The sequence below is a fragment of the Camellia sinensis genome, chromosome 15 (assembly GCF_055761805.1).
Source record: "Camellia sinensis isolate YWXY chromosome 15, ASM5576180v1, whole genome shotgun sequence".
NCBI classification, from domain to species: Eukaryota; Viridiplantae; Streptophyta; class Magnoliopsida; order Ericales; family Theaceae; genus Camellia; species Camellia sinensis.
Genome location: NC_138975.1, coordinates 55,127,699 through 55,145,369, shown reverse-complemented (window position 1 = coordinate 55,145,369; position 17,671 = coordinate 55,127,699). Strand labels below are relative to the sequence as shown.

The window sequence follows — 17,671 nt, the reverse complement described above, 5'->3', positions numbered from 1 at the left end:
GGAAACAGCGAGTGGTGCATCCTCCTAAGCCAAAAGAAGCCTCTTTGGTTATCAAATGGGAATGTATTTAATATTTTCATTAATGGAAAATTGGATAAAGGTGTGATTAATCAACTTTCATAGCATTTTCTAGTTGCCTGTTGCATAAAATTTGAAATGGAGTTCACTTAGTAGCTAGTAGTTCCTCAGTTATTTCAATAGCATTGCACTTTTCATGCAAACTGGAGTCACTTCACCAGTAACATGAAGATTCTTTATGTTCTGTTGTTAGCTATTGGCGGGGAATATGAATGAGGTAATGATGTAAAACTACTTGTTTTAGTTGTATTTCTAATTTATTTTTCCCAATTTGTTTCCTTTTCTTAATATATATATATATATATATAAATTTGTTCCCCCAATTTATTCAATTTCTCCAGCTCTCTCTCTCGCTCTCGCATGCCCTACCTCTCTCTCACGCTCGCCATCATGGTTCACATGTATGGATCTCTCTGTGTAGGTTTCTCATTCTCTTTCTCGGTCTCTCAATCTCTCTCTTGATCTCTCAATCTTGAAGACCTAAGATTTATATATGTGTTTTTTTTTTTCTCTACAGCGAATTGGCATTGAAGCTCAGAGCAATTGCAGAGGTCATCTACATTCCTCAATTCTTTTGCTAATTCCCGTATGTGTTCAAATTCATTCATTCATTTATGTCTCTATATGTACTATGGATATATATATACGTATAATTCCAGATGTATTCATGTTCCCTCATATTTCAGAAAGTATACTATTGATATCTTGAAGTAGTGGTATATTCATGAACAAGCCAAAAGTACTTGAGGTCACTTCAACTAGCCCTATCTTAACCGGAGGAAAAAACCTGAGGAAAAAAGACCTTAGTTGTTGAGCATGAGTTAGTCAAGTCTGCTTTTAGTATGTATGATTTCAAAATACATTCTAATCCTTTAATGTTATGTTTGAATATGGTTTGAAAAGGGAAATGATTTGAGGCCTATTTGGTTGTGTTTTTATTTATTTATTTAGTTTAGGAGATAAAAATGAAACTAACCCAATAAGAAAAGATAAATGTAAGGTTGTGGTATTATATATAATATTAGGGAGGGGGTGAAATTTGGAAGAAAATTTTGGACAAGGAAGTTGTAAAATTTGACAGAAGACAAAATTGAGATGGAATAGGCTGGTCATAGAGCTTAAAATATTTAAGAGATTTGTTAATATTTTATCCTTGGGAACAGTTAATTTGGCATAATCTCACCTGTTTGCTTCATTACACACTTTAATTTGTTTGTATTCCCAGCTTCGGATCATTATAAAACCAAAGCCATGCATTGGAGTTGGCCCTTTATGTGCCGCACAGCAGGTAGATTTTGCATGGTGAAATAATTGCCATGTTTTCTGCTAAAGAGACTCATAATATTGTGCAAATTATGAGAAAGGTTAGGTTAGGACTCAATTTATCCCTTCCAGACCCATATCCAATGGGAACTAAACTAGTCATACACACAATCATCAGGTGATACGGTGATCATTGCTCATAAATGAACATCTAGCACTGGATTTGATTTTGCCCTGGCCATAATTTTGTCAAACTGTTACATATGATGTCCATTGTTGTTTTGATGGTGTGAGTAAGCCTTGCTTTGGCAGCAATCAGTGGTTCAACAAGTATAATTGAAATATAAACCACTGATTTTGAGTTCTTAGTTGCTGGTAAATACTAAATAGTAATTATAGTCACTCTTTAATAGTTTGTGTTTTTGCATGTGCATGTGTTTGCTAGCATTTAAATTAGAGTTTTTCCCATTTGTTTTGCAAAATAAAACATAGTACATAATTTTCTTTTATTGAGAAATATATATATTTGATTCTGATATATTTTGCCTTGATAATTTTAGGTCACCAACAATTATTTCCATTCCAAAGTCATCTGACAGTGTCTCCTCTAGTTCATCACGAAGCAAGACTCGGGGGAGGTTAACTTGCAAGTTAGTATATGTTCTTGAAGTTGTTAAGTTGTGTCATGGGTGGATATATCTTCGTCATCATTTCTGGTTTGATTGATTAAGTTGGCTGATTTAGTGGACTAAATACTTGATTTTTGTCTTTTTCTCAAGAGATCTACGGTTGCACAAGTTGGTATTTCAGGATGATGCACTGCCTGATGGAACTGAACTACCTTATTTTGTTCATAGGCAGGTTGTTAAGATGAGCACATACATATTATTATTTTGGTTTAAGGAAATGTTTATGTTGCTTTTTATAAGGATCAAATGTATTAAACAATTAACATATTTTTTTTATTTGTGGAAGCAACGCTTTCCCAGTGAAGCACCTTGTTGTGATATTTATTTGTTTTCTGATTACTTGTCATCTACAGAAATGCATAGAAGGTTATAAGAAGGGTTTTGGAATATTTTGCTTTTGCTGCCAAAGTGAGGTACTTTTTTTTTTGCTGCTCGAGTTGCATCTTTATTTGATTCTCATTGAGGTGTTTACTATTTCAACATTTGTGAGCAGGTCAGCCCTTCTCAGTTTGAAGCACATGCGGGTTGGGCTTCTCATCGCAAACCGTGAGTGTTCTTTTGATATTTTTGGGAGGTGTAGTGAACATGTGGTTTCTGTGACCATTTATACATCATTAGATAACTTTTTTCCCCTAATGCAGTTACCTACACATCTATACATCAAATGGAGTGTCTCTCCATGAGTTGTCTTTGAAATTGTCACAACTGCGGAAGTTATCTGCCGAGGAAAACGATGATCTTTGCTCAATCTGTGCAGATGGAGGAGATCTTTTATGTTGTGATAATTGCCCAAGAGCTTTTCACACAGGTGATTCAAGTTTCTTGAATGACTTCCCTTTAAGTCGTTTAATTTCTTTTCTGGTTTTGTAGCTCCAATTCCCTGGATGCTTGCCTCTGTCTTCTACGTTCTTTTATGATGTGTTCAAGGAATCAAGGACCTGATCTCCCATTCCTCTTCTCTTTCCCATTCTTTTTGGATATATAATTACTAAAATGCTAATATCTTAAAAATTTGAAATAGAGAGAAGGACTTGGATGAAGTATTGCAGTCACAAACTGTTTATTCAAATGTTTCGAAGGGGGTTCTTGCCAAGTCAAAAGATTTAGTAGCAGCTTTTGGGACAGATGATCAGACAAATATATGCTTGGAGGTCAGTTTTAAGCTTTGTTACTTACATTTGGAATATGTCACTGTGTGATAGACTATTCTGTGGCAGTGGCTTGTGTGGGTTAACTTGACAAGTTCTTTAAGTAAATTTATTATTATTATTTGTTGAAAAAAAGTGGTGGTTAACTGATGTATCAATTTGGAATAGATTTTGGACAAAGGAGAGCTACAAGTTGCTGGAAAGGAAAGGGATTCTCAATTATCGAGTCAGTTTCGGGATATTGCTACCACAGTTATGCAGAAGACTATTAACCCTGAGACTCAACGCCCTTATACTATTAGCATGATTGAGCGTCTGATGCATGAAATCCATTTTGCGGTTGATCCCCATAGTAGCTCAAAAAAATAGGTGAGTTCATTTGTTTGGTTGTAGATTGACAAGAGATTTATGGTTTTCTGAGTTTTAACGAATTTTCTACTCTGCATTGATCTGTGTTAAGTACTCTCAAATTGTTAGGAAATTCAATTAATTGTGCTATTCACATTTGAAATTTTGTTTAATTCTTTGCTTAAATAAAAAATAAAAAATGAAAAAGAAGTTCACTTTCCTCTAGCAAATGCTCTCTTAGCAAGTTCCAATCTGTTATTCCATTCCTGTTGCAATTTTATTGCTGCGACTTATTGTTATTTGTAAAATTGATGATTTCATGTATCTTGAAAGGAATGGTCATCTCCCAATTTACACACTGCTGACATATGATTTTTTGTAGAAGCTGATTGCTTTAAACATTATGTACTCCAGCTAACTGTTTGTCTTTTACAGTCGCTAGATGTTATTCGGGAGCTTCAAAAGCACTTATCTATAAAAATATCTCCAATGAGACTACGGTTATATGTCCCAGAACAAAAGTTTTCTTCTCTTTCGGAGAAGCTCAATGATTGGACTGCTAGTATTGTATCGAAAGATGAATCTGGAAGTCAGCTCTCTATTGTAAGTGTGAGACATGGGCCCCTAAGGGCACAATCTTATTTAAAGTAGTTTAAATTTTATACTATGATTTAGCTATTTTTCTCATCCTTGCTTAAATAGTTGGTGTTAGCTTGGTTGTTTCTTTAGTGCCTATAAAGTTTTGACATAGGGTTTACTTGCCTTCTTACATGGCAAATTCAACCAGTGATCTTCTTCTTTTTACTTGGCATAAGTTTGGTTATGTATCAGAGGAGCAAACTCACAGCTTAATCTTGGACTGAACTTTTATGGTCAATTAGTCTTTTAGTTTATCATTTGATCATTTGATTGATATTCATGTAGTCGATGCTTATCTGGTTTGGTGAACTAGTGAACGCATTTAACCATGGAAACAACATAATTCATTTATGTTTTTGCAACAGTTGATCACTCCAGTTGTTATAATGATTGCTGTGTTCATTGCAAACTCACATGGGAAACCTTTGTGTATTTAAAGTAGACCTTACGGGTTAAGTACTATCATCAATTTACTCATATACACAGAGCCCCTTGGAAATAATCTTTCTCTACAGAGGTAACATCCTGCTGTCAGTGTGTGAGAAAGGAATGACATATGCAACTAATAGAATCAATTCCAACTTTGTCAATTAGGATGATCAGCTGAGTTTATATAGAAAAACCATAGTTTGACCAATAGTAGTTGTGGTTAGCAATATCTCAATGTCTTGGTTTAGATAGTGTTTAGTTATTCTAGCAAGCATGTCTTGGTTCCTTTGGGCAGCATCATGCTATTGGTGGTGTTGTGTAATTGTGATATGTAATATCACCAAGTCCTGGAGGCAATGGTTTTAGATGTGATTGTGATATTTAATGCCAGTAACCAATACAATTTTGTCCATTTATGAGGTAACATAAACAACAAAGTGTATGTTGAAAATTATATATTGAATTTACTTGGAACTCTCTGAATCTGAATTGTATGAGATCTGAGATTCTTTGTTACTTGTCAAAACTTAGCACTTCAAATATATATATATATATATATACACCTTACCTTGTTTTATAGATAGATGTAAAATATCAACGTTCTCTACAGCTTGAGAAGTTCTAATTATTGAAATAGGGAAATGGTAAGGATCTTGATTCTGTTATTTTAGTCAGTAAAAGTGGCTGAACTTTTAGAACCTTAATTTTAATTAATAAAGGGTCTTACCTTGCTGAATGTCTATCACCTGCTCTATAATCGTTCTCACTTTGCATTTTGTTTTTGTGGATTCTACAGCAATTCAGCACTGAAGTTTTACGCATGCAACAAGAAATTGCAAGGCTCAGGGAGAACACTGCACATTTTCAGGCTACGGTTGAGACGAAACTCGTAAGTCCTCTGTAAATTATATTGGGTCTCATTTCTTCCCCCCCCCCCCCCCCCAATCATAGGCAAAGCTTTAACATTTTTGGTGCGCTATGGCAGGAGACACTTCGCTGTGAACTTTTAAAGTAAGGGCCTGGATTGGGTTTCAAGTGGTGGTCAGAGTCATGGAAGTACCTAGTTTATATTTGGTTCTATCAGAACATGTTATAGGTTTCTGTTTGCTTTGTGTTTTAGAAACTGTGTTTGAATTCTAATCTCTATTTGGTTGTGTATGAGTCTGTTTAATGGTGTTCCCACATTTGTATGTTGAGTGTAGTGTTGTAAGATGATTGGTATATATACTGTATGTTTGATTGGTCAAATATATAAATTTACAACTCTGTTCACTGTTTTATTTTGATTTCTTTGTTTATTTTGAAAAGGAAAAAAATAATTTAATTGACCATTATCACTTGTGCCATGGGAGTTAATCTATGAGAGTGTCAAAGCTCCCTCATTATAAGATTTTATTGATTTATACCTATAAAATTATACTTTATACTAAATTTTGTAGTTACTAAATTTTATTGATTTATTAATAATAATAATCTTAGATTGTTGTTGGATGATGTGAAACTGTGCATGAGATGGCTGCTTGGTTTTTTGGGATTGAACTTATTGGATTTTTTTCTTGAAGGATGTTGTATTGGGTACTATTATGGACATGAGGGAATAGTAATCTCACAGAAATATATGTCTATACAAAGTTTTATTCATTATTGCTATTTTACAGGTATATTTTTAAAATTAAATCACACAAAATTAGTAGTTTAAAAAAAAAATCTATTCCGGCGTTTTTCAAAATGCCACTATAGTTATATTTTTAAAATAATAAAAAAGCTATTATGACGTTTTTGAAGCGTCGCTGAATGCCTGTGTGACATCATGGTACCGTTGGCTGCCACATTTAGCGGCGTTTTTATAACGCCGCCTATACTAATTTTACGGCATTTTTAAAACGTCATAAACTTACAGCGACAGCCGCGTCCTTGGCGTTTGGTGGTAAGCGTCACTAAATAAATTAGCGGCGTTTTCCAGACATAAACGCCGCTAAAAGTCATTTTCCCAGCAGTGCCAAGATCATTCAATAGTCAGTATTAACAAAACCAAGGTTGTATAGAATTAGTCATATGTGACCTCAAAAGAACAAAAAGACAAGTAAAGCAAAAGTAAGGCCTCTTGCGTGAGGTGACCTTGGTTGACTCCTCAAAACTTGGTTCTCATTGCTCACTGGGGTTGAGGCTGGACATCCCGCTACTCACCTACATATATATAAATAAGGGGGTGAGCTACCGCCCAATGAATAATATCAAGGCAAAGGAGTTCATGAACAAAATTTTTACAATCATAATTCACTATTACGCTTGGAAATCAATAATAAAACAGAACGACCTCAGGTCCTTTCTATCATTTCTCAAACACGAAACGACCTTGGGTCCATGTAGCATACAAAACGACCTTGGGTCCAACTTACACACAGAACGACCTTAGGTCAAATTTACATATATACATTTGTTGTGTGCACACATTTAAATCCATGGTCATATCCATTCTTATATCCAAAACGACCTTAGGTCCATTTCTTTTCCTTATCCTGAACGGCCTTCGGCCCATTTAATAAGTATACAGAATGGCCTTAGGCCCAATCCACATCTTTATTGAATATTTTGAACGGCCTTAGACCCATTTCACACCCATACGTCAATCACTTCACGTATTTCATTCTGAATTCACTAATTAGATTATTCATCCTTGTTAGGTTTTATTCTTGGCAACCCCGTTTGACAAAACTCCTTTCAGTTGTATTTGTTTTCGCACCTTTTATTTTAGTGAGGGTATGAGTTTATTAGATGTGAACCCAGCCCGAATCGTGCCTTTGTCAATTTCCGTGGATCAAAACTGAGGTTGTAATAGGATCAAGTTTTCCAAATTTTCCAATTTTGGTCGTCCTGCTCGAGCGGGGAAAGTGACGCTCGAGCGGGGATTGCAAGCCCACAGCATCTCTGCTTCGCCTGAAAAAGTACTAGATGGTATGATTCCATGCTCCAGCATGGAAACTTCTGCTCAAGCATGAAGCCTATATGAATCACACAATTTTGAAGCCTCCGCTCGAGCGGGAAGTCTCACGCTCGAGCGGACCGCACGAACACAGATTCTTGGATTTCTATAAGGAATTGGTTTTCTTCCAAAACTAGGATTACTTTGGTTTTCTATAAGTAGTTGGGTTTCTCCCAAAACTTGGATAAGTCCTCCAGATCTTCTTTTTGGATTCTAAGGTTTATATCTGGGGATATTTTGCTAGTTTTCTTTGATGTTTTCATTGAGTATTCAACTCATGGTTTAAGAAGCATACATCAAAGGTTTGTTTGTTTATTCTACACAAAAGAGAGAGTTGTTCTTCGGTGGATTCTGAAGAATTTGAGCTTGAAGCTTTGGTGGATTTCGGAGTGGCTTGTCGTCAAGACAATTCCGAGGTGAAGACGGGGTTGGAAGAGGCACATAGAGGTTGGTTCAATTCGGGCGTGGATTCGCTAGTTAATTGAGAGTATACCTGTATAATTCCTTTATATCTTCTTAGTGGATTGTTTTATGGCTATTGCTTGTGATTTTTTCATCACAATTGGAAGTGTCCAATTGTGGTTTTTCCACGTAAAATCATTGTGTCGATTTGTCTTGATTGTTTGATTGGGATTGTTATATACTGCTTAAAATTGATACATAATCACAAATCAACATCTAGGGAATTTCTAGATTTTTCAATTGGTATCAGAGCAGGTCGTTCTATTTTTTAAAAAAAAAATATATTCTTTTAGAACGAGATCTTGTTTGATTTGTGATAATGGATTCAATTCGTGAGGAAAATTCTATGGTTCGACCACCCCTACTTGACGGATCCAATTATTCGTTTTGGAAAGCTCGGATGAGATCGTTTTTAAAATCTATTGATGAAAAAGTTTGGCAATATGTCATGAATGGGTGGACCGAACCAACAATTACCGTTGATAGAGTAACTTTCCCCAAACCAATTGAAAAGTGGGACACAATTGATTACCAAAATAGTAGCTGGAATAGTAAAACTATCAATTCTCTCTTTTGCGCTGTCACACCTGAAGAGTTTAGTCGTATTTGTAATTGTGAAGTTGCAAAAGAGGCTTGGGATATCTTACAAACTATACATAAGGGCACTCCTTCAGTTAAACACTCAAAACTTCAAAGGCTCGCGTCTAATTTCGAAAACCTTTCAATGAAAGATAGTGAGACCTTTGATGAATTTTATGCGAAGTTGAGTGACATTGTAAATTCCAGCTTCAATTTAGGTGAAAAAATACCAGAATCCAAAGTTGTGGAAAAAATTTTGAGATCCTTGCCCGATTGGTTCCAACCAAAAGTTACGGCTATTGAGGAGGCTCAAGATGTTGACAACCTCAAGCTGGATCAGTTGGTTGGAAATCTCCAAACTTATGAGGCACATAGGAATTTCAAAAAGAAACAAAAAGATATTGCTTTTAGTAGTGCTCATAGAGTTGGAGAGGATTCTGATGAGGATTGTGAGATAGATTCTAAGATTACGGCTGCTTTTGTTAAACAATTTAAAAAATCTTTTTTGAAAAAGAATCCTAATCTTTTGGAATCTACTCATACTCATAAATCTAAAGGCAAAGATAAACTCAAAATTAATTCTATAGCCAAGAAAGAGAAAGGAAAGATACGAGGGAACTCTAAAAGAGTCCAATGCTATGAATGCCAAGGATATGGCCACTTTGTTTCAGAATGCCCCACTCGTTTGAAAAAGAAGAAAGCCCTCGCCATCACTTAGGATGATGAATCAGAATCTGATGAAGATGAAAGTGACAACGAAGATCAAGGCGAAGAGGGACATAAACAATTCCTTGCTTTCATGGTGGCTTCTGAAATTGAAGGACAAACAGAGTATCCAAAGAGCCCGGTTGACAATACCACTGATGATGAATCCTCGAGAAGTGATGATGAAGAGCTTAAGCAAGCTTATAAAAAGTTGTATAAGGAATCTCTTAAGTTATCCAAATTGAATAACAAACTCACTATGAAACTCACAGCATGTGAAAGTGAGAATGTCAAACTAAAGGAGGAGATTTCCGAGGCCAGGCTTGATGCCATCAAGATTTCTAATGATCGACAAGCTCTTTGTGCAAAACTCTTGACTTGTGAGATAGAGAGGAATAAGCTTCAGCAAATCTATGCAACATATGAAGAAAAAATTGAAACTCTCGAGATGTCTCAAGTTGCTTTGGAAGAACTAATAATCAAGAAAGAGGAAGAACTCAAGTGTGCTATGGCTACCATTGGTCTTTGGAATAGAGGATCAAAGACTTTGGACAATATCATTGGGTCTCAACAAATTTGTTCTGACAAGAGTGGCATTGGCTTTGGTGATAACAAAGAGCAAAAATAGAGTGCATCTACATCTCATGATACAAGAACTCAAGGAAAGGGAGAACAAAAAATTCAACATAAGGATGGACTTCTCAATCTTCCTAGAGTTGGTAAGGTAAAAAAAAAGAAGGTACGCCCTGTTTTTATTTGTCATCATTGTGGTATGCATGGTCATATTCGTCCTTATTGTTATAAGTTGCATGGGAGAGTGTATTTGCCTAGACCTAAAAATTGGAAGTTGGAAGCCAAGTCGAGACTGGTTCCCATTGTAGGGGAAAGGAACCACAACGTCAAGACACCACCCAAGAACTGCAATTCTCACAACTTTGTTCGTACTAAAGCAGTTTGGGTGAGAAAACTTGACTTGTGTTAATTTGTTTTGTCATTTTAGTTTTTGGGTTTCTGTGTGTGTGTGTGTTTTTTTTTTTTTTTGTCATTACATGTGTGCTTGTTCGTTTTTTGTCTTGCTTTGGTTATAAAAAAAAACCCAAAAAGATTTTCTTAGTATGGTTTTGCAAGCTTGAAATTTTTGAGTGGTCCTTGGTGCATATTGGAATTGATAAGAATATCCATTACATGTTAATATATGTGTGCTTTCTGTGGTCATTACTCGTTTTGGAGTGTGTATTTTTTGATTAGTATGTCTCATTCTGTACACACTCTTGGATTAGCAAATTTTGGAGTATTTCGCCTTAGTGATTATTTTTTCTCTATGGACTTCTGTCATTGATCTTTTGCGTTTCTAGAGGAATTGACCTATACTAGCATATCATGGGTGATGTTGAGTCTCTTAACCACCTTCCATCTTTTTGCACCTCCACGGCTTTCCCCTTAATTCTTTGCAGTTTAGCCATGAGGAAAAGGCTACCTCAGAGTTACCAACCAGGCCATCCTTATTATATCCATGCTTCTCTGGTTCGGTTTCCATACTCTTGAGCGTGTCAGCCGCCAATGCTTGTGCAAAAGAAAAAGCAAAAGAAAAAGAAAAAGAAAAAGAAAAAGAAAAAATATGCAAAGAAAGAAAAAATGTGCAAAAGAAAGAAAAAAAAAAAGAAAAGATTCATTGATTGAGGGGGAGCCTCCGTCTTTACTCACCAAATACCCCTTGATTCCTAGTGATTTGACTTTCCTGTGTTGTACTTAGATTCTCTTGCCAGAGGTCCAACTTTCAGATCACTACTAGGATTGAATCTAGTGTTTGTCGAACTCCAAGAGTCACACACACACTTTTATCATGGGATCTATGCTTTTCACATAATGCATCACTTTCTTTCATAAGGAATCTTCCACAGACTGTGCACATTGTGTTTACTAGTAATTGTGTTTCTTGGATAATCTTGTGTGTTCTAAGGTACAAATCTGAGATTTCTTGCTTGCTCTACCATATTGTTTTTGTCGTTTTCTTCTTGTTCACTGTTTCAGTGTTTGTGGTTGCTTTTAGTGAGGGGGAGTTTGGTTCATCTTGATTTGGGTTTGTAAGGGAGTTTGTTTTTTCATTGCAAGAGTTGTTTAGCATGAACACTTTGATATGTTTAGTAAAGGAGATTGGGTATATGTTTTGCATGTTACTATGCACTGTTTGCTTATTATTTCCTTCTTACATACTCCTGATATTTACATCGTCATATCATTGCTTGTGTGGTGTATGATCTTGCTTTTGTTGTTTGAGAGTTGTTTTTCATGAGTCTTAGTTTTCATCTATTCATGTTTTCTATCTCATGTTTCAAGATAATCGTATCATATGTCTATTGCTTTTTCATATACTTTTGTGGGACTAATAGTTGTTTTGGAGATTGTGGCAGTACTAACTGTTTTGCAGATCAAGACCTTGAGAAAAAAGTTGGGTTTTATAGCGACCCCGGTCTTTTCTCTTTAAATTATTGTATCCGGACTTAGGATCCGTGGATCCTGTCATTACTTATTGGTTGTTGTTGTCCTTTAATCTCTTTGGATTTGAAGTATAGGTTGTGTTGGGCGGGTCTGTTACAGGTTGGTTGATTTTAGATGCCAATAGGTGATGCCCAGATTTTGGCCTTCACGCTCGAGCGGAAGTTTTAACGCTCGAGCGGTCCCTTCGTGGTTGCTTCTCCGCTCAAGCGGGAATTTTGACGCTCGAGCGTGATTTTCCATCTCCCAGTATTTTGCTCTGCAGTTCTTCCGCTCGAGCGGTAGTTTTTACGCTCGAGCGTGATCCCTTGTTTTTGCTCCTCCGCTCGAGCGGGGAGTTTGACGCTCGAGCGGGTACCAGCGCCTGCAAAACTTCTGGAAGGGTGCAATCGACGCTCGAGCTGCTTTCTTCACGCTCGAGCGTAGAGTCGATTATATCAGTCCGTGATTTCACTTTTTGGATCACTTTTTGACCTACTTTTCCTTCATAACTTTTTAAAAACCGCCCCTGGAGTGTTTTTATCTCTCTCTCTCCCTCTACACACCTTCTCTCTTTCGATTGATCTACTTAGAGTGAGTTTCTACCTTAGATCCTTTATTAAAAAGTTAGAGTGAGTTGAGGGCTTCGTTTTAATCTGAGAAACTTGGGATTTGGAGCACGTTGGTCTTTGGTCTTCATCTCCATCTTCTCCATACGGGTTATTTTCTTCGAGGTAGGGATTTTCCTACTCCATTTTATATGCTTTGTTCTAAGTTTGGTATTTTGATAGGTTGGGGACACTTTGAAAATTTTGAAAAAAAAAACCCTAGTTGAATTGCTAAATTGATTTGAGTAATTAATTCAAGGAAATTGGGGAATTTGGTTAAATCCATGAAATTGGGGAATTTATTGATTAAATGGTGTAGTTGGTATATTTATTTTTCGAGTCTAGAAATAACTGTTTTGGGCTATCGGTGGAGGATAGTCGTGCTTGTTGTAGACATTGCATGCGGATTAGGGAAAATTGAAACTAATCAATTTGTTAAGTCATAAATTTAGACTATTGAATTAATACAGAAATTACATGTATTGATTGAGCATTGCATATGCATATTGTTTGGGAGGAGATAGGGGATGTACTCCACGGTTTAGGGGAAGATAGGGGATGGACCTCTAAACCGGATTTTTTGTTTGGGAGGAGATAGGGGATGGACTCCATTAGCACCATTTTTATGTGTGCTTATTATATTGAAGTGTTTTTACATGATTATTGATACAACACTAAAATGTGTATCAAATGGGAAGTATGAAGTGTTTTGATATGAGCATGAGTCTCATTTGTTTTGTTGATATTGGAAGTAATGTGAATATGATATATAATTCACTGTTGTAAGTTTGGCCAGGTTCTGAGCCATGTTGATAATAATGGAAAGTGAAATGTGTCTTAGACATTAGTGTCATGAGACTGTTTAATGATAAAATTGATTATCTTGGTTAACCATCTATTGAATGCTATAGCTTTATTCAATGCTTATATTTGGTTTAGTATTTTTCTACTGGGCTGTGGCTCACCCTTTATGGGAACATCATTTTCAGGTTCAAGTGATAAGTTACCTCCACGGACTTAGCCTGGAAGGATTTGATGTTTGGGATTTTGAAGACTTGTCTTTAGTTATATGTTTTATTTTGTTATTTTGAGATTTCATGTAAACATTCAAGCCTAGGGCTTAACTTGTAAATGAGTTAGTACTCATCCTTTTTGTGTCCAAGTGTTAGCTTGGAAAGATGTAAGCCCTTAGGGCATTTATTTTGATGTTGCAGGATGTTACATGTGATGTCTTTCAATAAGAATACTCAGATGAATAACTCAAATGATTCGTTTTCTTTTATAAATGCATGTTAATGTTATGGTTATTATGGGTTTATTTTGAGGGCGTTACAACTTGGTATCAGAGCGTACCGGGTTCGAATACTTTGGGTACGTGGGAAGTGATTAGTATCACAATGGGTTCGTCTCGCTTGATAGAGACTTAGATGTACTGTTATGTGCTTATATGATAGCATGTTTATGTGATTATGTGGGTATGGAACGTAGTTTCTAGGATGCTAATTGGACCCTTGAGTTTCTAGTAGTCTTGTTGGAAAGGCACTTGATCAATGTTGTTTCCAACCGGAACTATAGTAACGCTTCGGGACTATTATTATCCAGGAATGAAATTCGTAGGTGCTTATGTGATTATGTGCTTACGTGGAATGAATTATTTTTGTCCAATGCATTAGGACGCGAGTGTTTAGTTTCGGCACATTTATTAATGTGCTAACGTCTTTGTTTGTTTCCTTTATTAGGATGTCAGGACGAGGACGAGGACGCGGTAGACGTGGTAGGCCGGGTAGGTAGGAGGTACCGGTGCCAGAGGAGATTCCGGCAGTTCATGAGGGAATTGGCCAGGCCAATGTGGCCGAGCCAGTAGGCCAGCAGGCTATGGCCGTTTTAGCCCGAGAGATAGCAAGGGCATTCAGGGAGTCAGTAGGCATTCTTAGGGCTGAGAATCAAGCCCAGGTTGTTGTTGCGGATGCAGGACCTTCATTTCTGAATAGGGAGTTCTTCCGGTCTAATCCGGATGAATTTGTGGGTGATCCTAAAGAGCCGCTTAAGGCAGATGAATGGCTCGAACAGACAACGAAGACGTTTGAGATGCTTGGCATCGAAGACAAGGGGTTGAAGGTGACCTTGGCATCATTCCAGTTGAAGGGGGATGCGGGTCAGTGGTGGAAGTTCACTAAGGGGCGTATAGGAGGTACATGGTCGGCTTTTGTGAATGCTTTCCAGGAGAAGTTCTTATCTCCAGCAGTTAGGGAGAAGCTGAGAGACCAGTTCTGCCAGCTTAAGCAGTCGAGTTCTTCAGTGGCCGAGTTTGAGGCTGCATTTACTAGTTTGTCCAGGTTTGCACCTGAATTGGTGGCGTCTGAGGAACGCCGTTGTATTGAGTTTGAGAGGAAGTTGAGGCGTGGCCTCAAGCTGAGAGTTGGGGGAACTATGATTCGGGATTATGGGCGTTTGGTTGATGCTGCAGCCCACATGGAAATCATGATGCAGGAGGAGGAGGAAGGACAGAAGGGCTCCAAGAGAAGTCAGGATGGTCAGAGTGATGGTAGGAGACAGAAGGGTTTTAATCCCCAACAGTCTCAGAGTAGCTTTTCTAGATCGACTTTTCCTGTGCCGAGTGCTAGTTCGGGGAAAGGCAGTCAAGGAGACATTACCTGCTTCAAGTGTGGCCAGCTGGGCCACAAGTCTCCAGTTTGTCCTCAGAGGGGAGGAGTGCAGAGAGCAGCATCATCTTCGGCTCGATCTCAGAGCCAGAGTCAGGGTAGAGGCCAGCCACTCTCGTGTTATCAGTGTGGTCAGCCAGGGCATATGAAGAGGTATTGCCCGCAGTTGGGTGGCACACCTGGTGCATCTGGTTTGAGGCAGATTCAGGGTCAACAGCCAGCTCAGTCGGGTCAGGCCTCGAGAGCCAATCAGGGGGCTTCATCGTCTCAGTCGGTGCAGCAATCTTATGCTCCTAGGGGTGAGCAGGTTGATCAGAGGTCATCTGGGCGCGTGTATGCTGTTACCGCGCAGGATCATGTACCGGCTCCATCTGTTGTGAGAGGTACTTTCTTGTTTTGCAACTCGGTTACTAATGTTTTGATTGATACGGGTGCATCTCATTCCTTTGTGTCTGCTGCATTTGCATCTGTTTTGGAGTTGGAGTTAGCACAGTTAGCATCTCCTATTTGTGTAGTGTCGCCTCTTGGGGGTGAATTGATTTTGAAACACGGTGTTAAGGGTTGTGATATAGAGGTTGATTACCATAGAATCCCATTTTCCTTTGTAGTTATGCCTATGAGAGGTTTCGATGTTATTTTGGGTATGGACTGGTTATCGTCATACCGGGCAGTTATTGATTGCTACCGCCAGAGAGTCACTTGTTGTACCGTGAATGGTGAGTGTTTTCATTTTCTGGGGGACCGTGTTGGTAGTGTTTTGCCACCGGGGTATGTTCCGCGAGGACGGAGTGAGCTTAGTGGTCTACTTGCTAACCTTTCGATTAGTGAGGACGGTGAGACTCAGATTGTGTTGCCAAGGGTGGTGTGTGAGTACTCGGACGTTTTTCCCGAGGATCTTGTTGGTTTGCCACCGCATCGAGAGATTGAATTCTCTATTGACTTAGTGCCCAGCACGGCGCCGATTTCTATGGCACCTTATCGTTTTGCCCCAGCTGAGTTAGTTGAGTTGAAGATCCAACTCCAGGAGTTGCTAGATAAAGGCTTTATACGTCCTAGTGTTTCGCCTTGGGGAGCACCGGCCCTCTTTGTTAAAAAGAAAGGTGGTGCTTTGAGACTTTGTATAGATTACCGGAAATTGAATCGGGCTACGGTTAAGAATAAGTACCCTATGCCCCGTATAGATGATCTGTTCGATCAGTTGAAAGGTTCCCGTTGTTTCTCGAAGATAGACTTGAGATCAGGTTATCATCAGTTGAGAGTCAGGGAGGAGGATATTCCAAAGACGGCATTCCGTACGCGGTATGGCCACTATGAGTTTTTGGTGATGCCATTTGGGCTTACCAATGCACCGGCAGTATTTATGGATTTGATGAACCGGATATTCCGGGAATTTCTAGATCGTTTTGTAGTCGTCTTCGTGGACGACATCCTTATCTATTCACCTTCAGAGGAAGAGCACGAGGAACACTTGAGGGTGGTGCTTGATTTACTTAGAGCCCATCAGCTTTATGCTAAGTTTGGGAAGTGTGAGTTCTGGCTAGAGGAGGTGAAGTTCTTAGGCCATGTAGCTTCTAGGGAAGGGGTGTCTGTTGATACATCCAAGACGGAGGCAGTGCAAGATTGGGTACAGCCTAAGAGTGTGTTTGAGATCCGCAGTTTTCTGGGATTAGCTGGGTATTATCGCCGGTTTGTAAGGGATTTCTCCAGATTAGCTTCGCCTTTGACTAGATTGACTCGGAAGGGAGTCAAATTTGTTTGGAGTGAGACTTGTGAAAAGTCGTTCCAGGAGTTGAAAGTTAGACTGACCACTGCTCCAGTCTTGATTATTCCGGAGAGAGGGTTGGGTTATGCAGTCTATTGTGACGCCTCACGAGAGGGTCTTGGTTGTGTGTTGATGCAAGAGGGGAAAGTGGTTGCCTATGGCTCACGTCAGTTAAAAGTTCACGAGAAGAATTACCCTACGCATGATTTAGAGTTAGCAGCTGTGATATTTGCCTTGAAGATTTGGAGACATTATCTTTACGGTGAGAGGTTCAAGGTATTCTCGGATCATAAGAGTCTGAAATATCTGTTCACACAGAAAGACTTGAACTTAAGGCAGAGGAGGTGGATGGAATTTATTGAGGATTATGACTTTGAATTGCATTATCATCCGGGAAAGGCCAATGTGGTGGCCGACGCCCTTAGCAGGAAACCTGTTGGTGACATAGCTAGTATAGCCATCCGAGAGTGGGAGATGTTAGGTGCACTTGGAGAGTTTGATTTGCTTCTGGGCGAATCCGTTGAGGCTGCGGCCTTGTTTTCTGTTGTTGCGCAACCTACACTTGTGACTCGAGTGTTAGAGGCTCAGAGGGGCGACCTTGAGGTAGAATCCCTCCGTGAGAAGATTTCTGGTGGGAAGGTTGAGAAAGGTTTGACGGTGTATCCCGACCTGAGTGTGAGATACCGAGACCGTCTGTTTGTGCCGGAGTCTCATCGAGAGGAGGTACTCCGAGAGTTTCATCATTCACGCCTTGCAGTGCATCCGGGAGGTACTAAGATGTATCGGGATTTGGGTCGCCAGTTTTGGTGGCGGGGTTTGAAGAGAGATGTGGCAGCTTTC

The 17,671-nt window shown here is 38.7% G+C and overlaps 1 long non-coding RNA gene across 3 annotated transcripts; it reads left to right on the top strand.

The window, feature by feature from the left end:
* The first annotated feature begins 611 nt into the window (after positions 1-611).
* LOC145813518 (uncharacterized) lies at positions 612-4,143 on the top strand. 3 transcript variants are annotated; one of them, XR_014356640.1, is made up of 5 exons: positions 612-629; positions 2,788-2,838; positions 3,052-3,181; positions 3,347-3,547; positions 3,962-4,143. It is a non-coding gene; the product is annotated as an uncharacterized LOC145813518 (long non-coding RNA). The 3 variants fall into 3 exon arrangements; XR_014356641.1 differs by lacking the exon at positions 612-629 and adding an exon at positions 647-664; XR_014356639.1 differs by lacking the exon at positions 612-629 and having other exon boundaries at positions 2,579-2,838; positions 3,962-4,139.
* Positions 4,144-17,671: the final 13,528 nt, after the last annotated feature.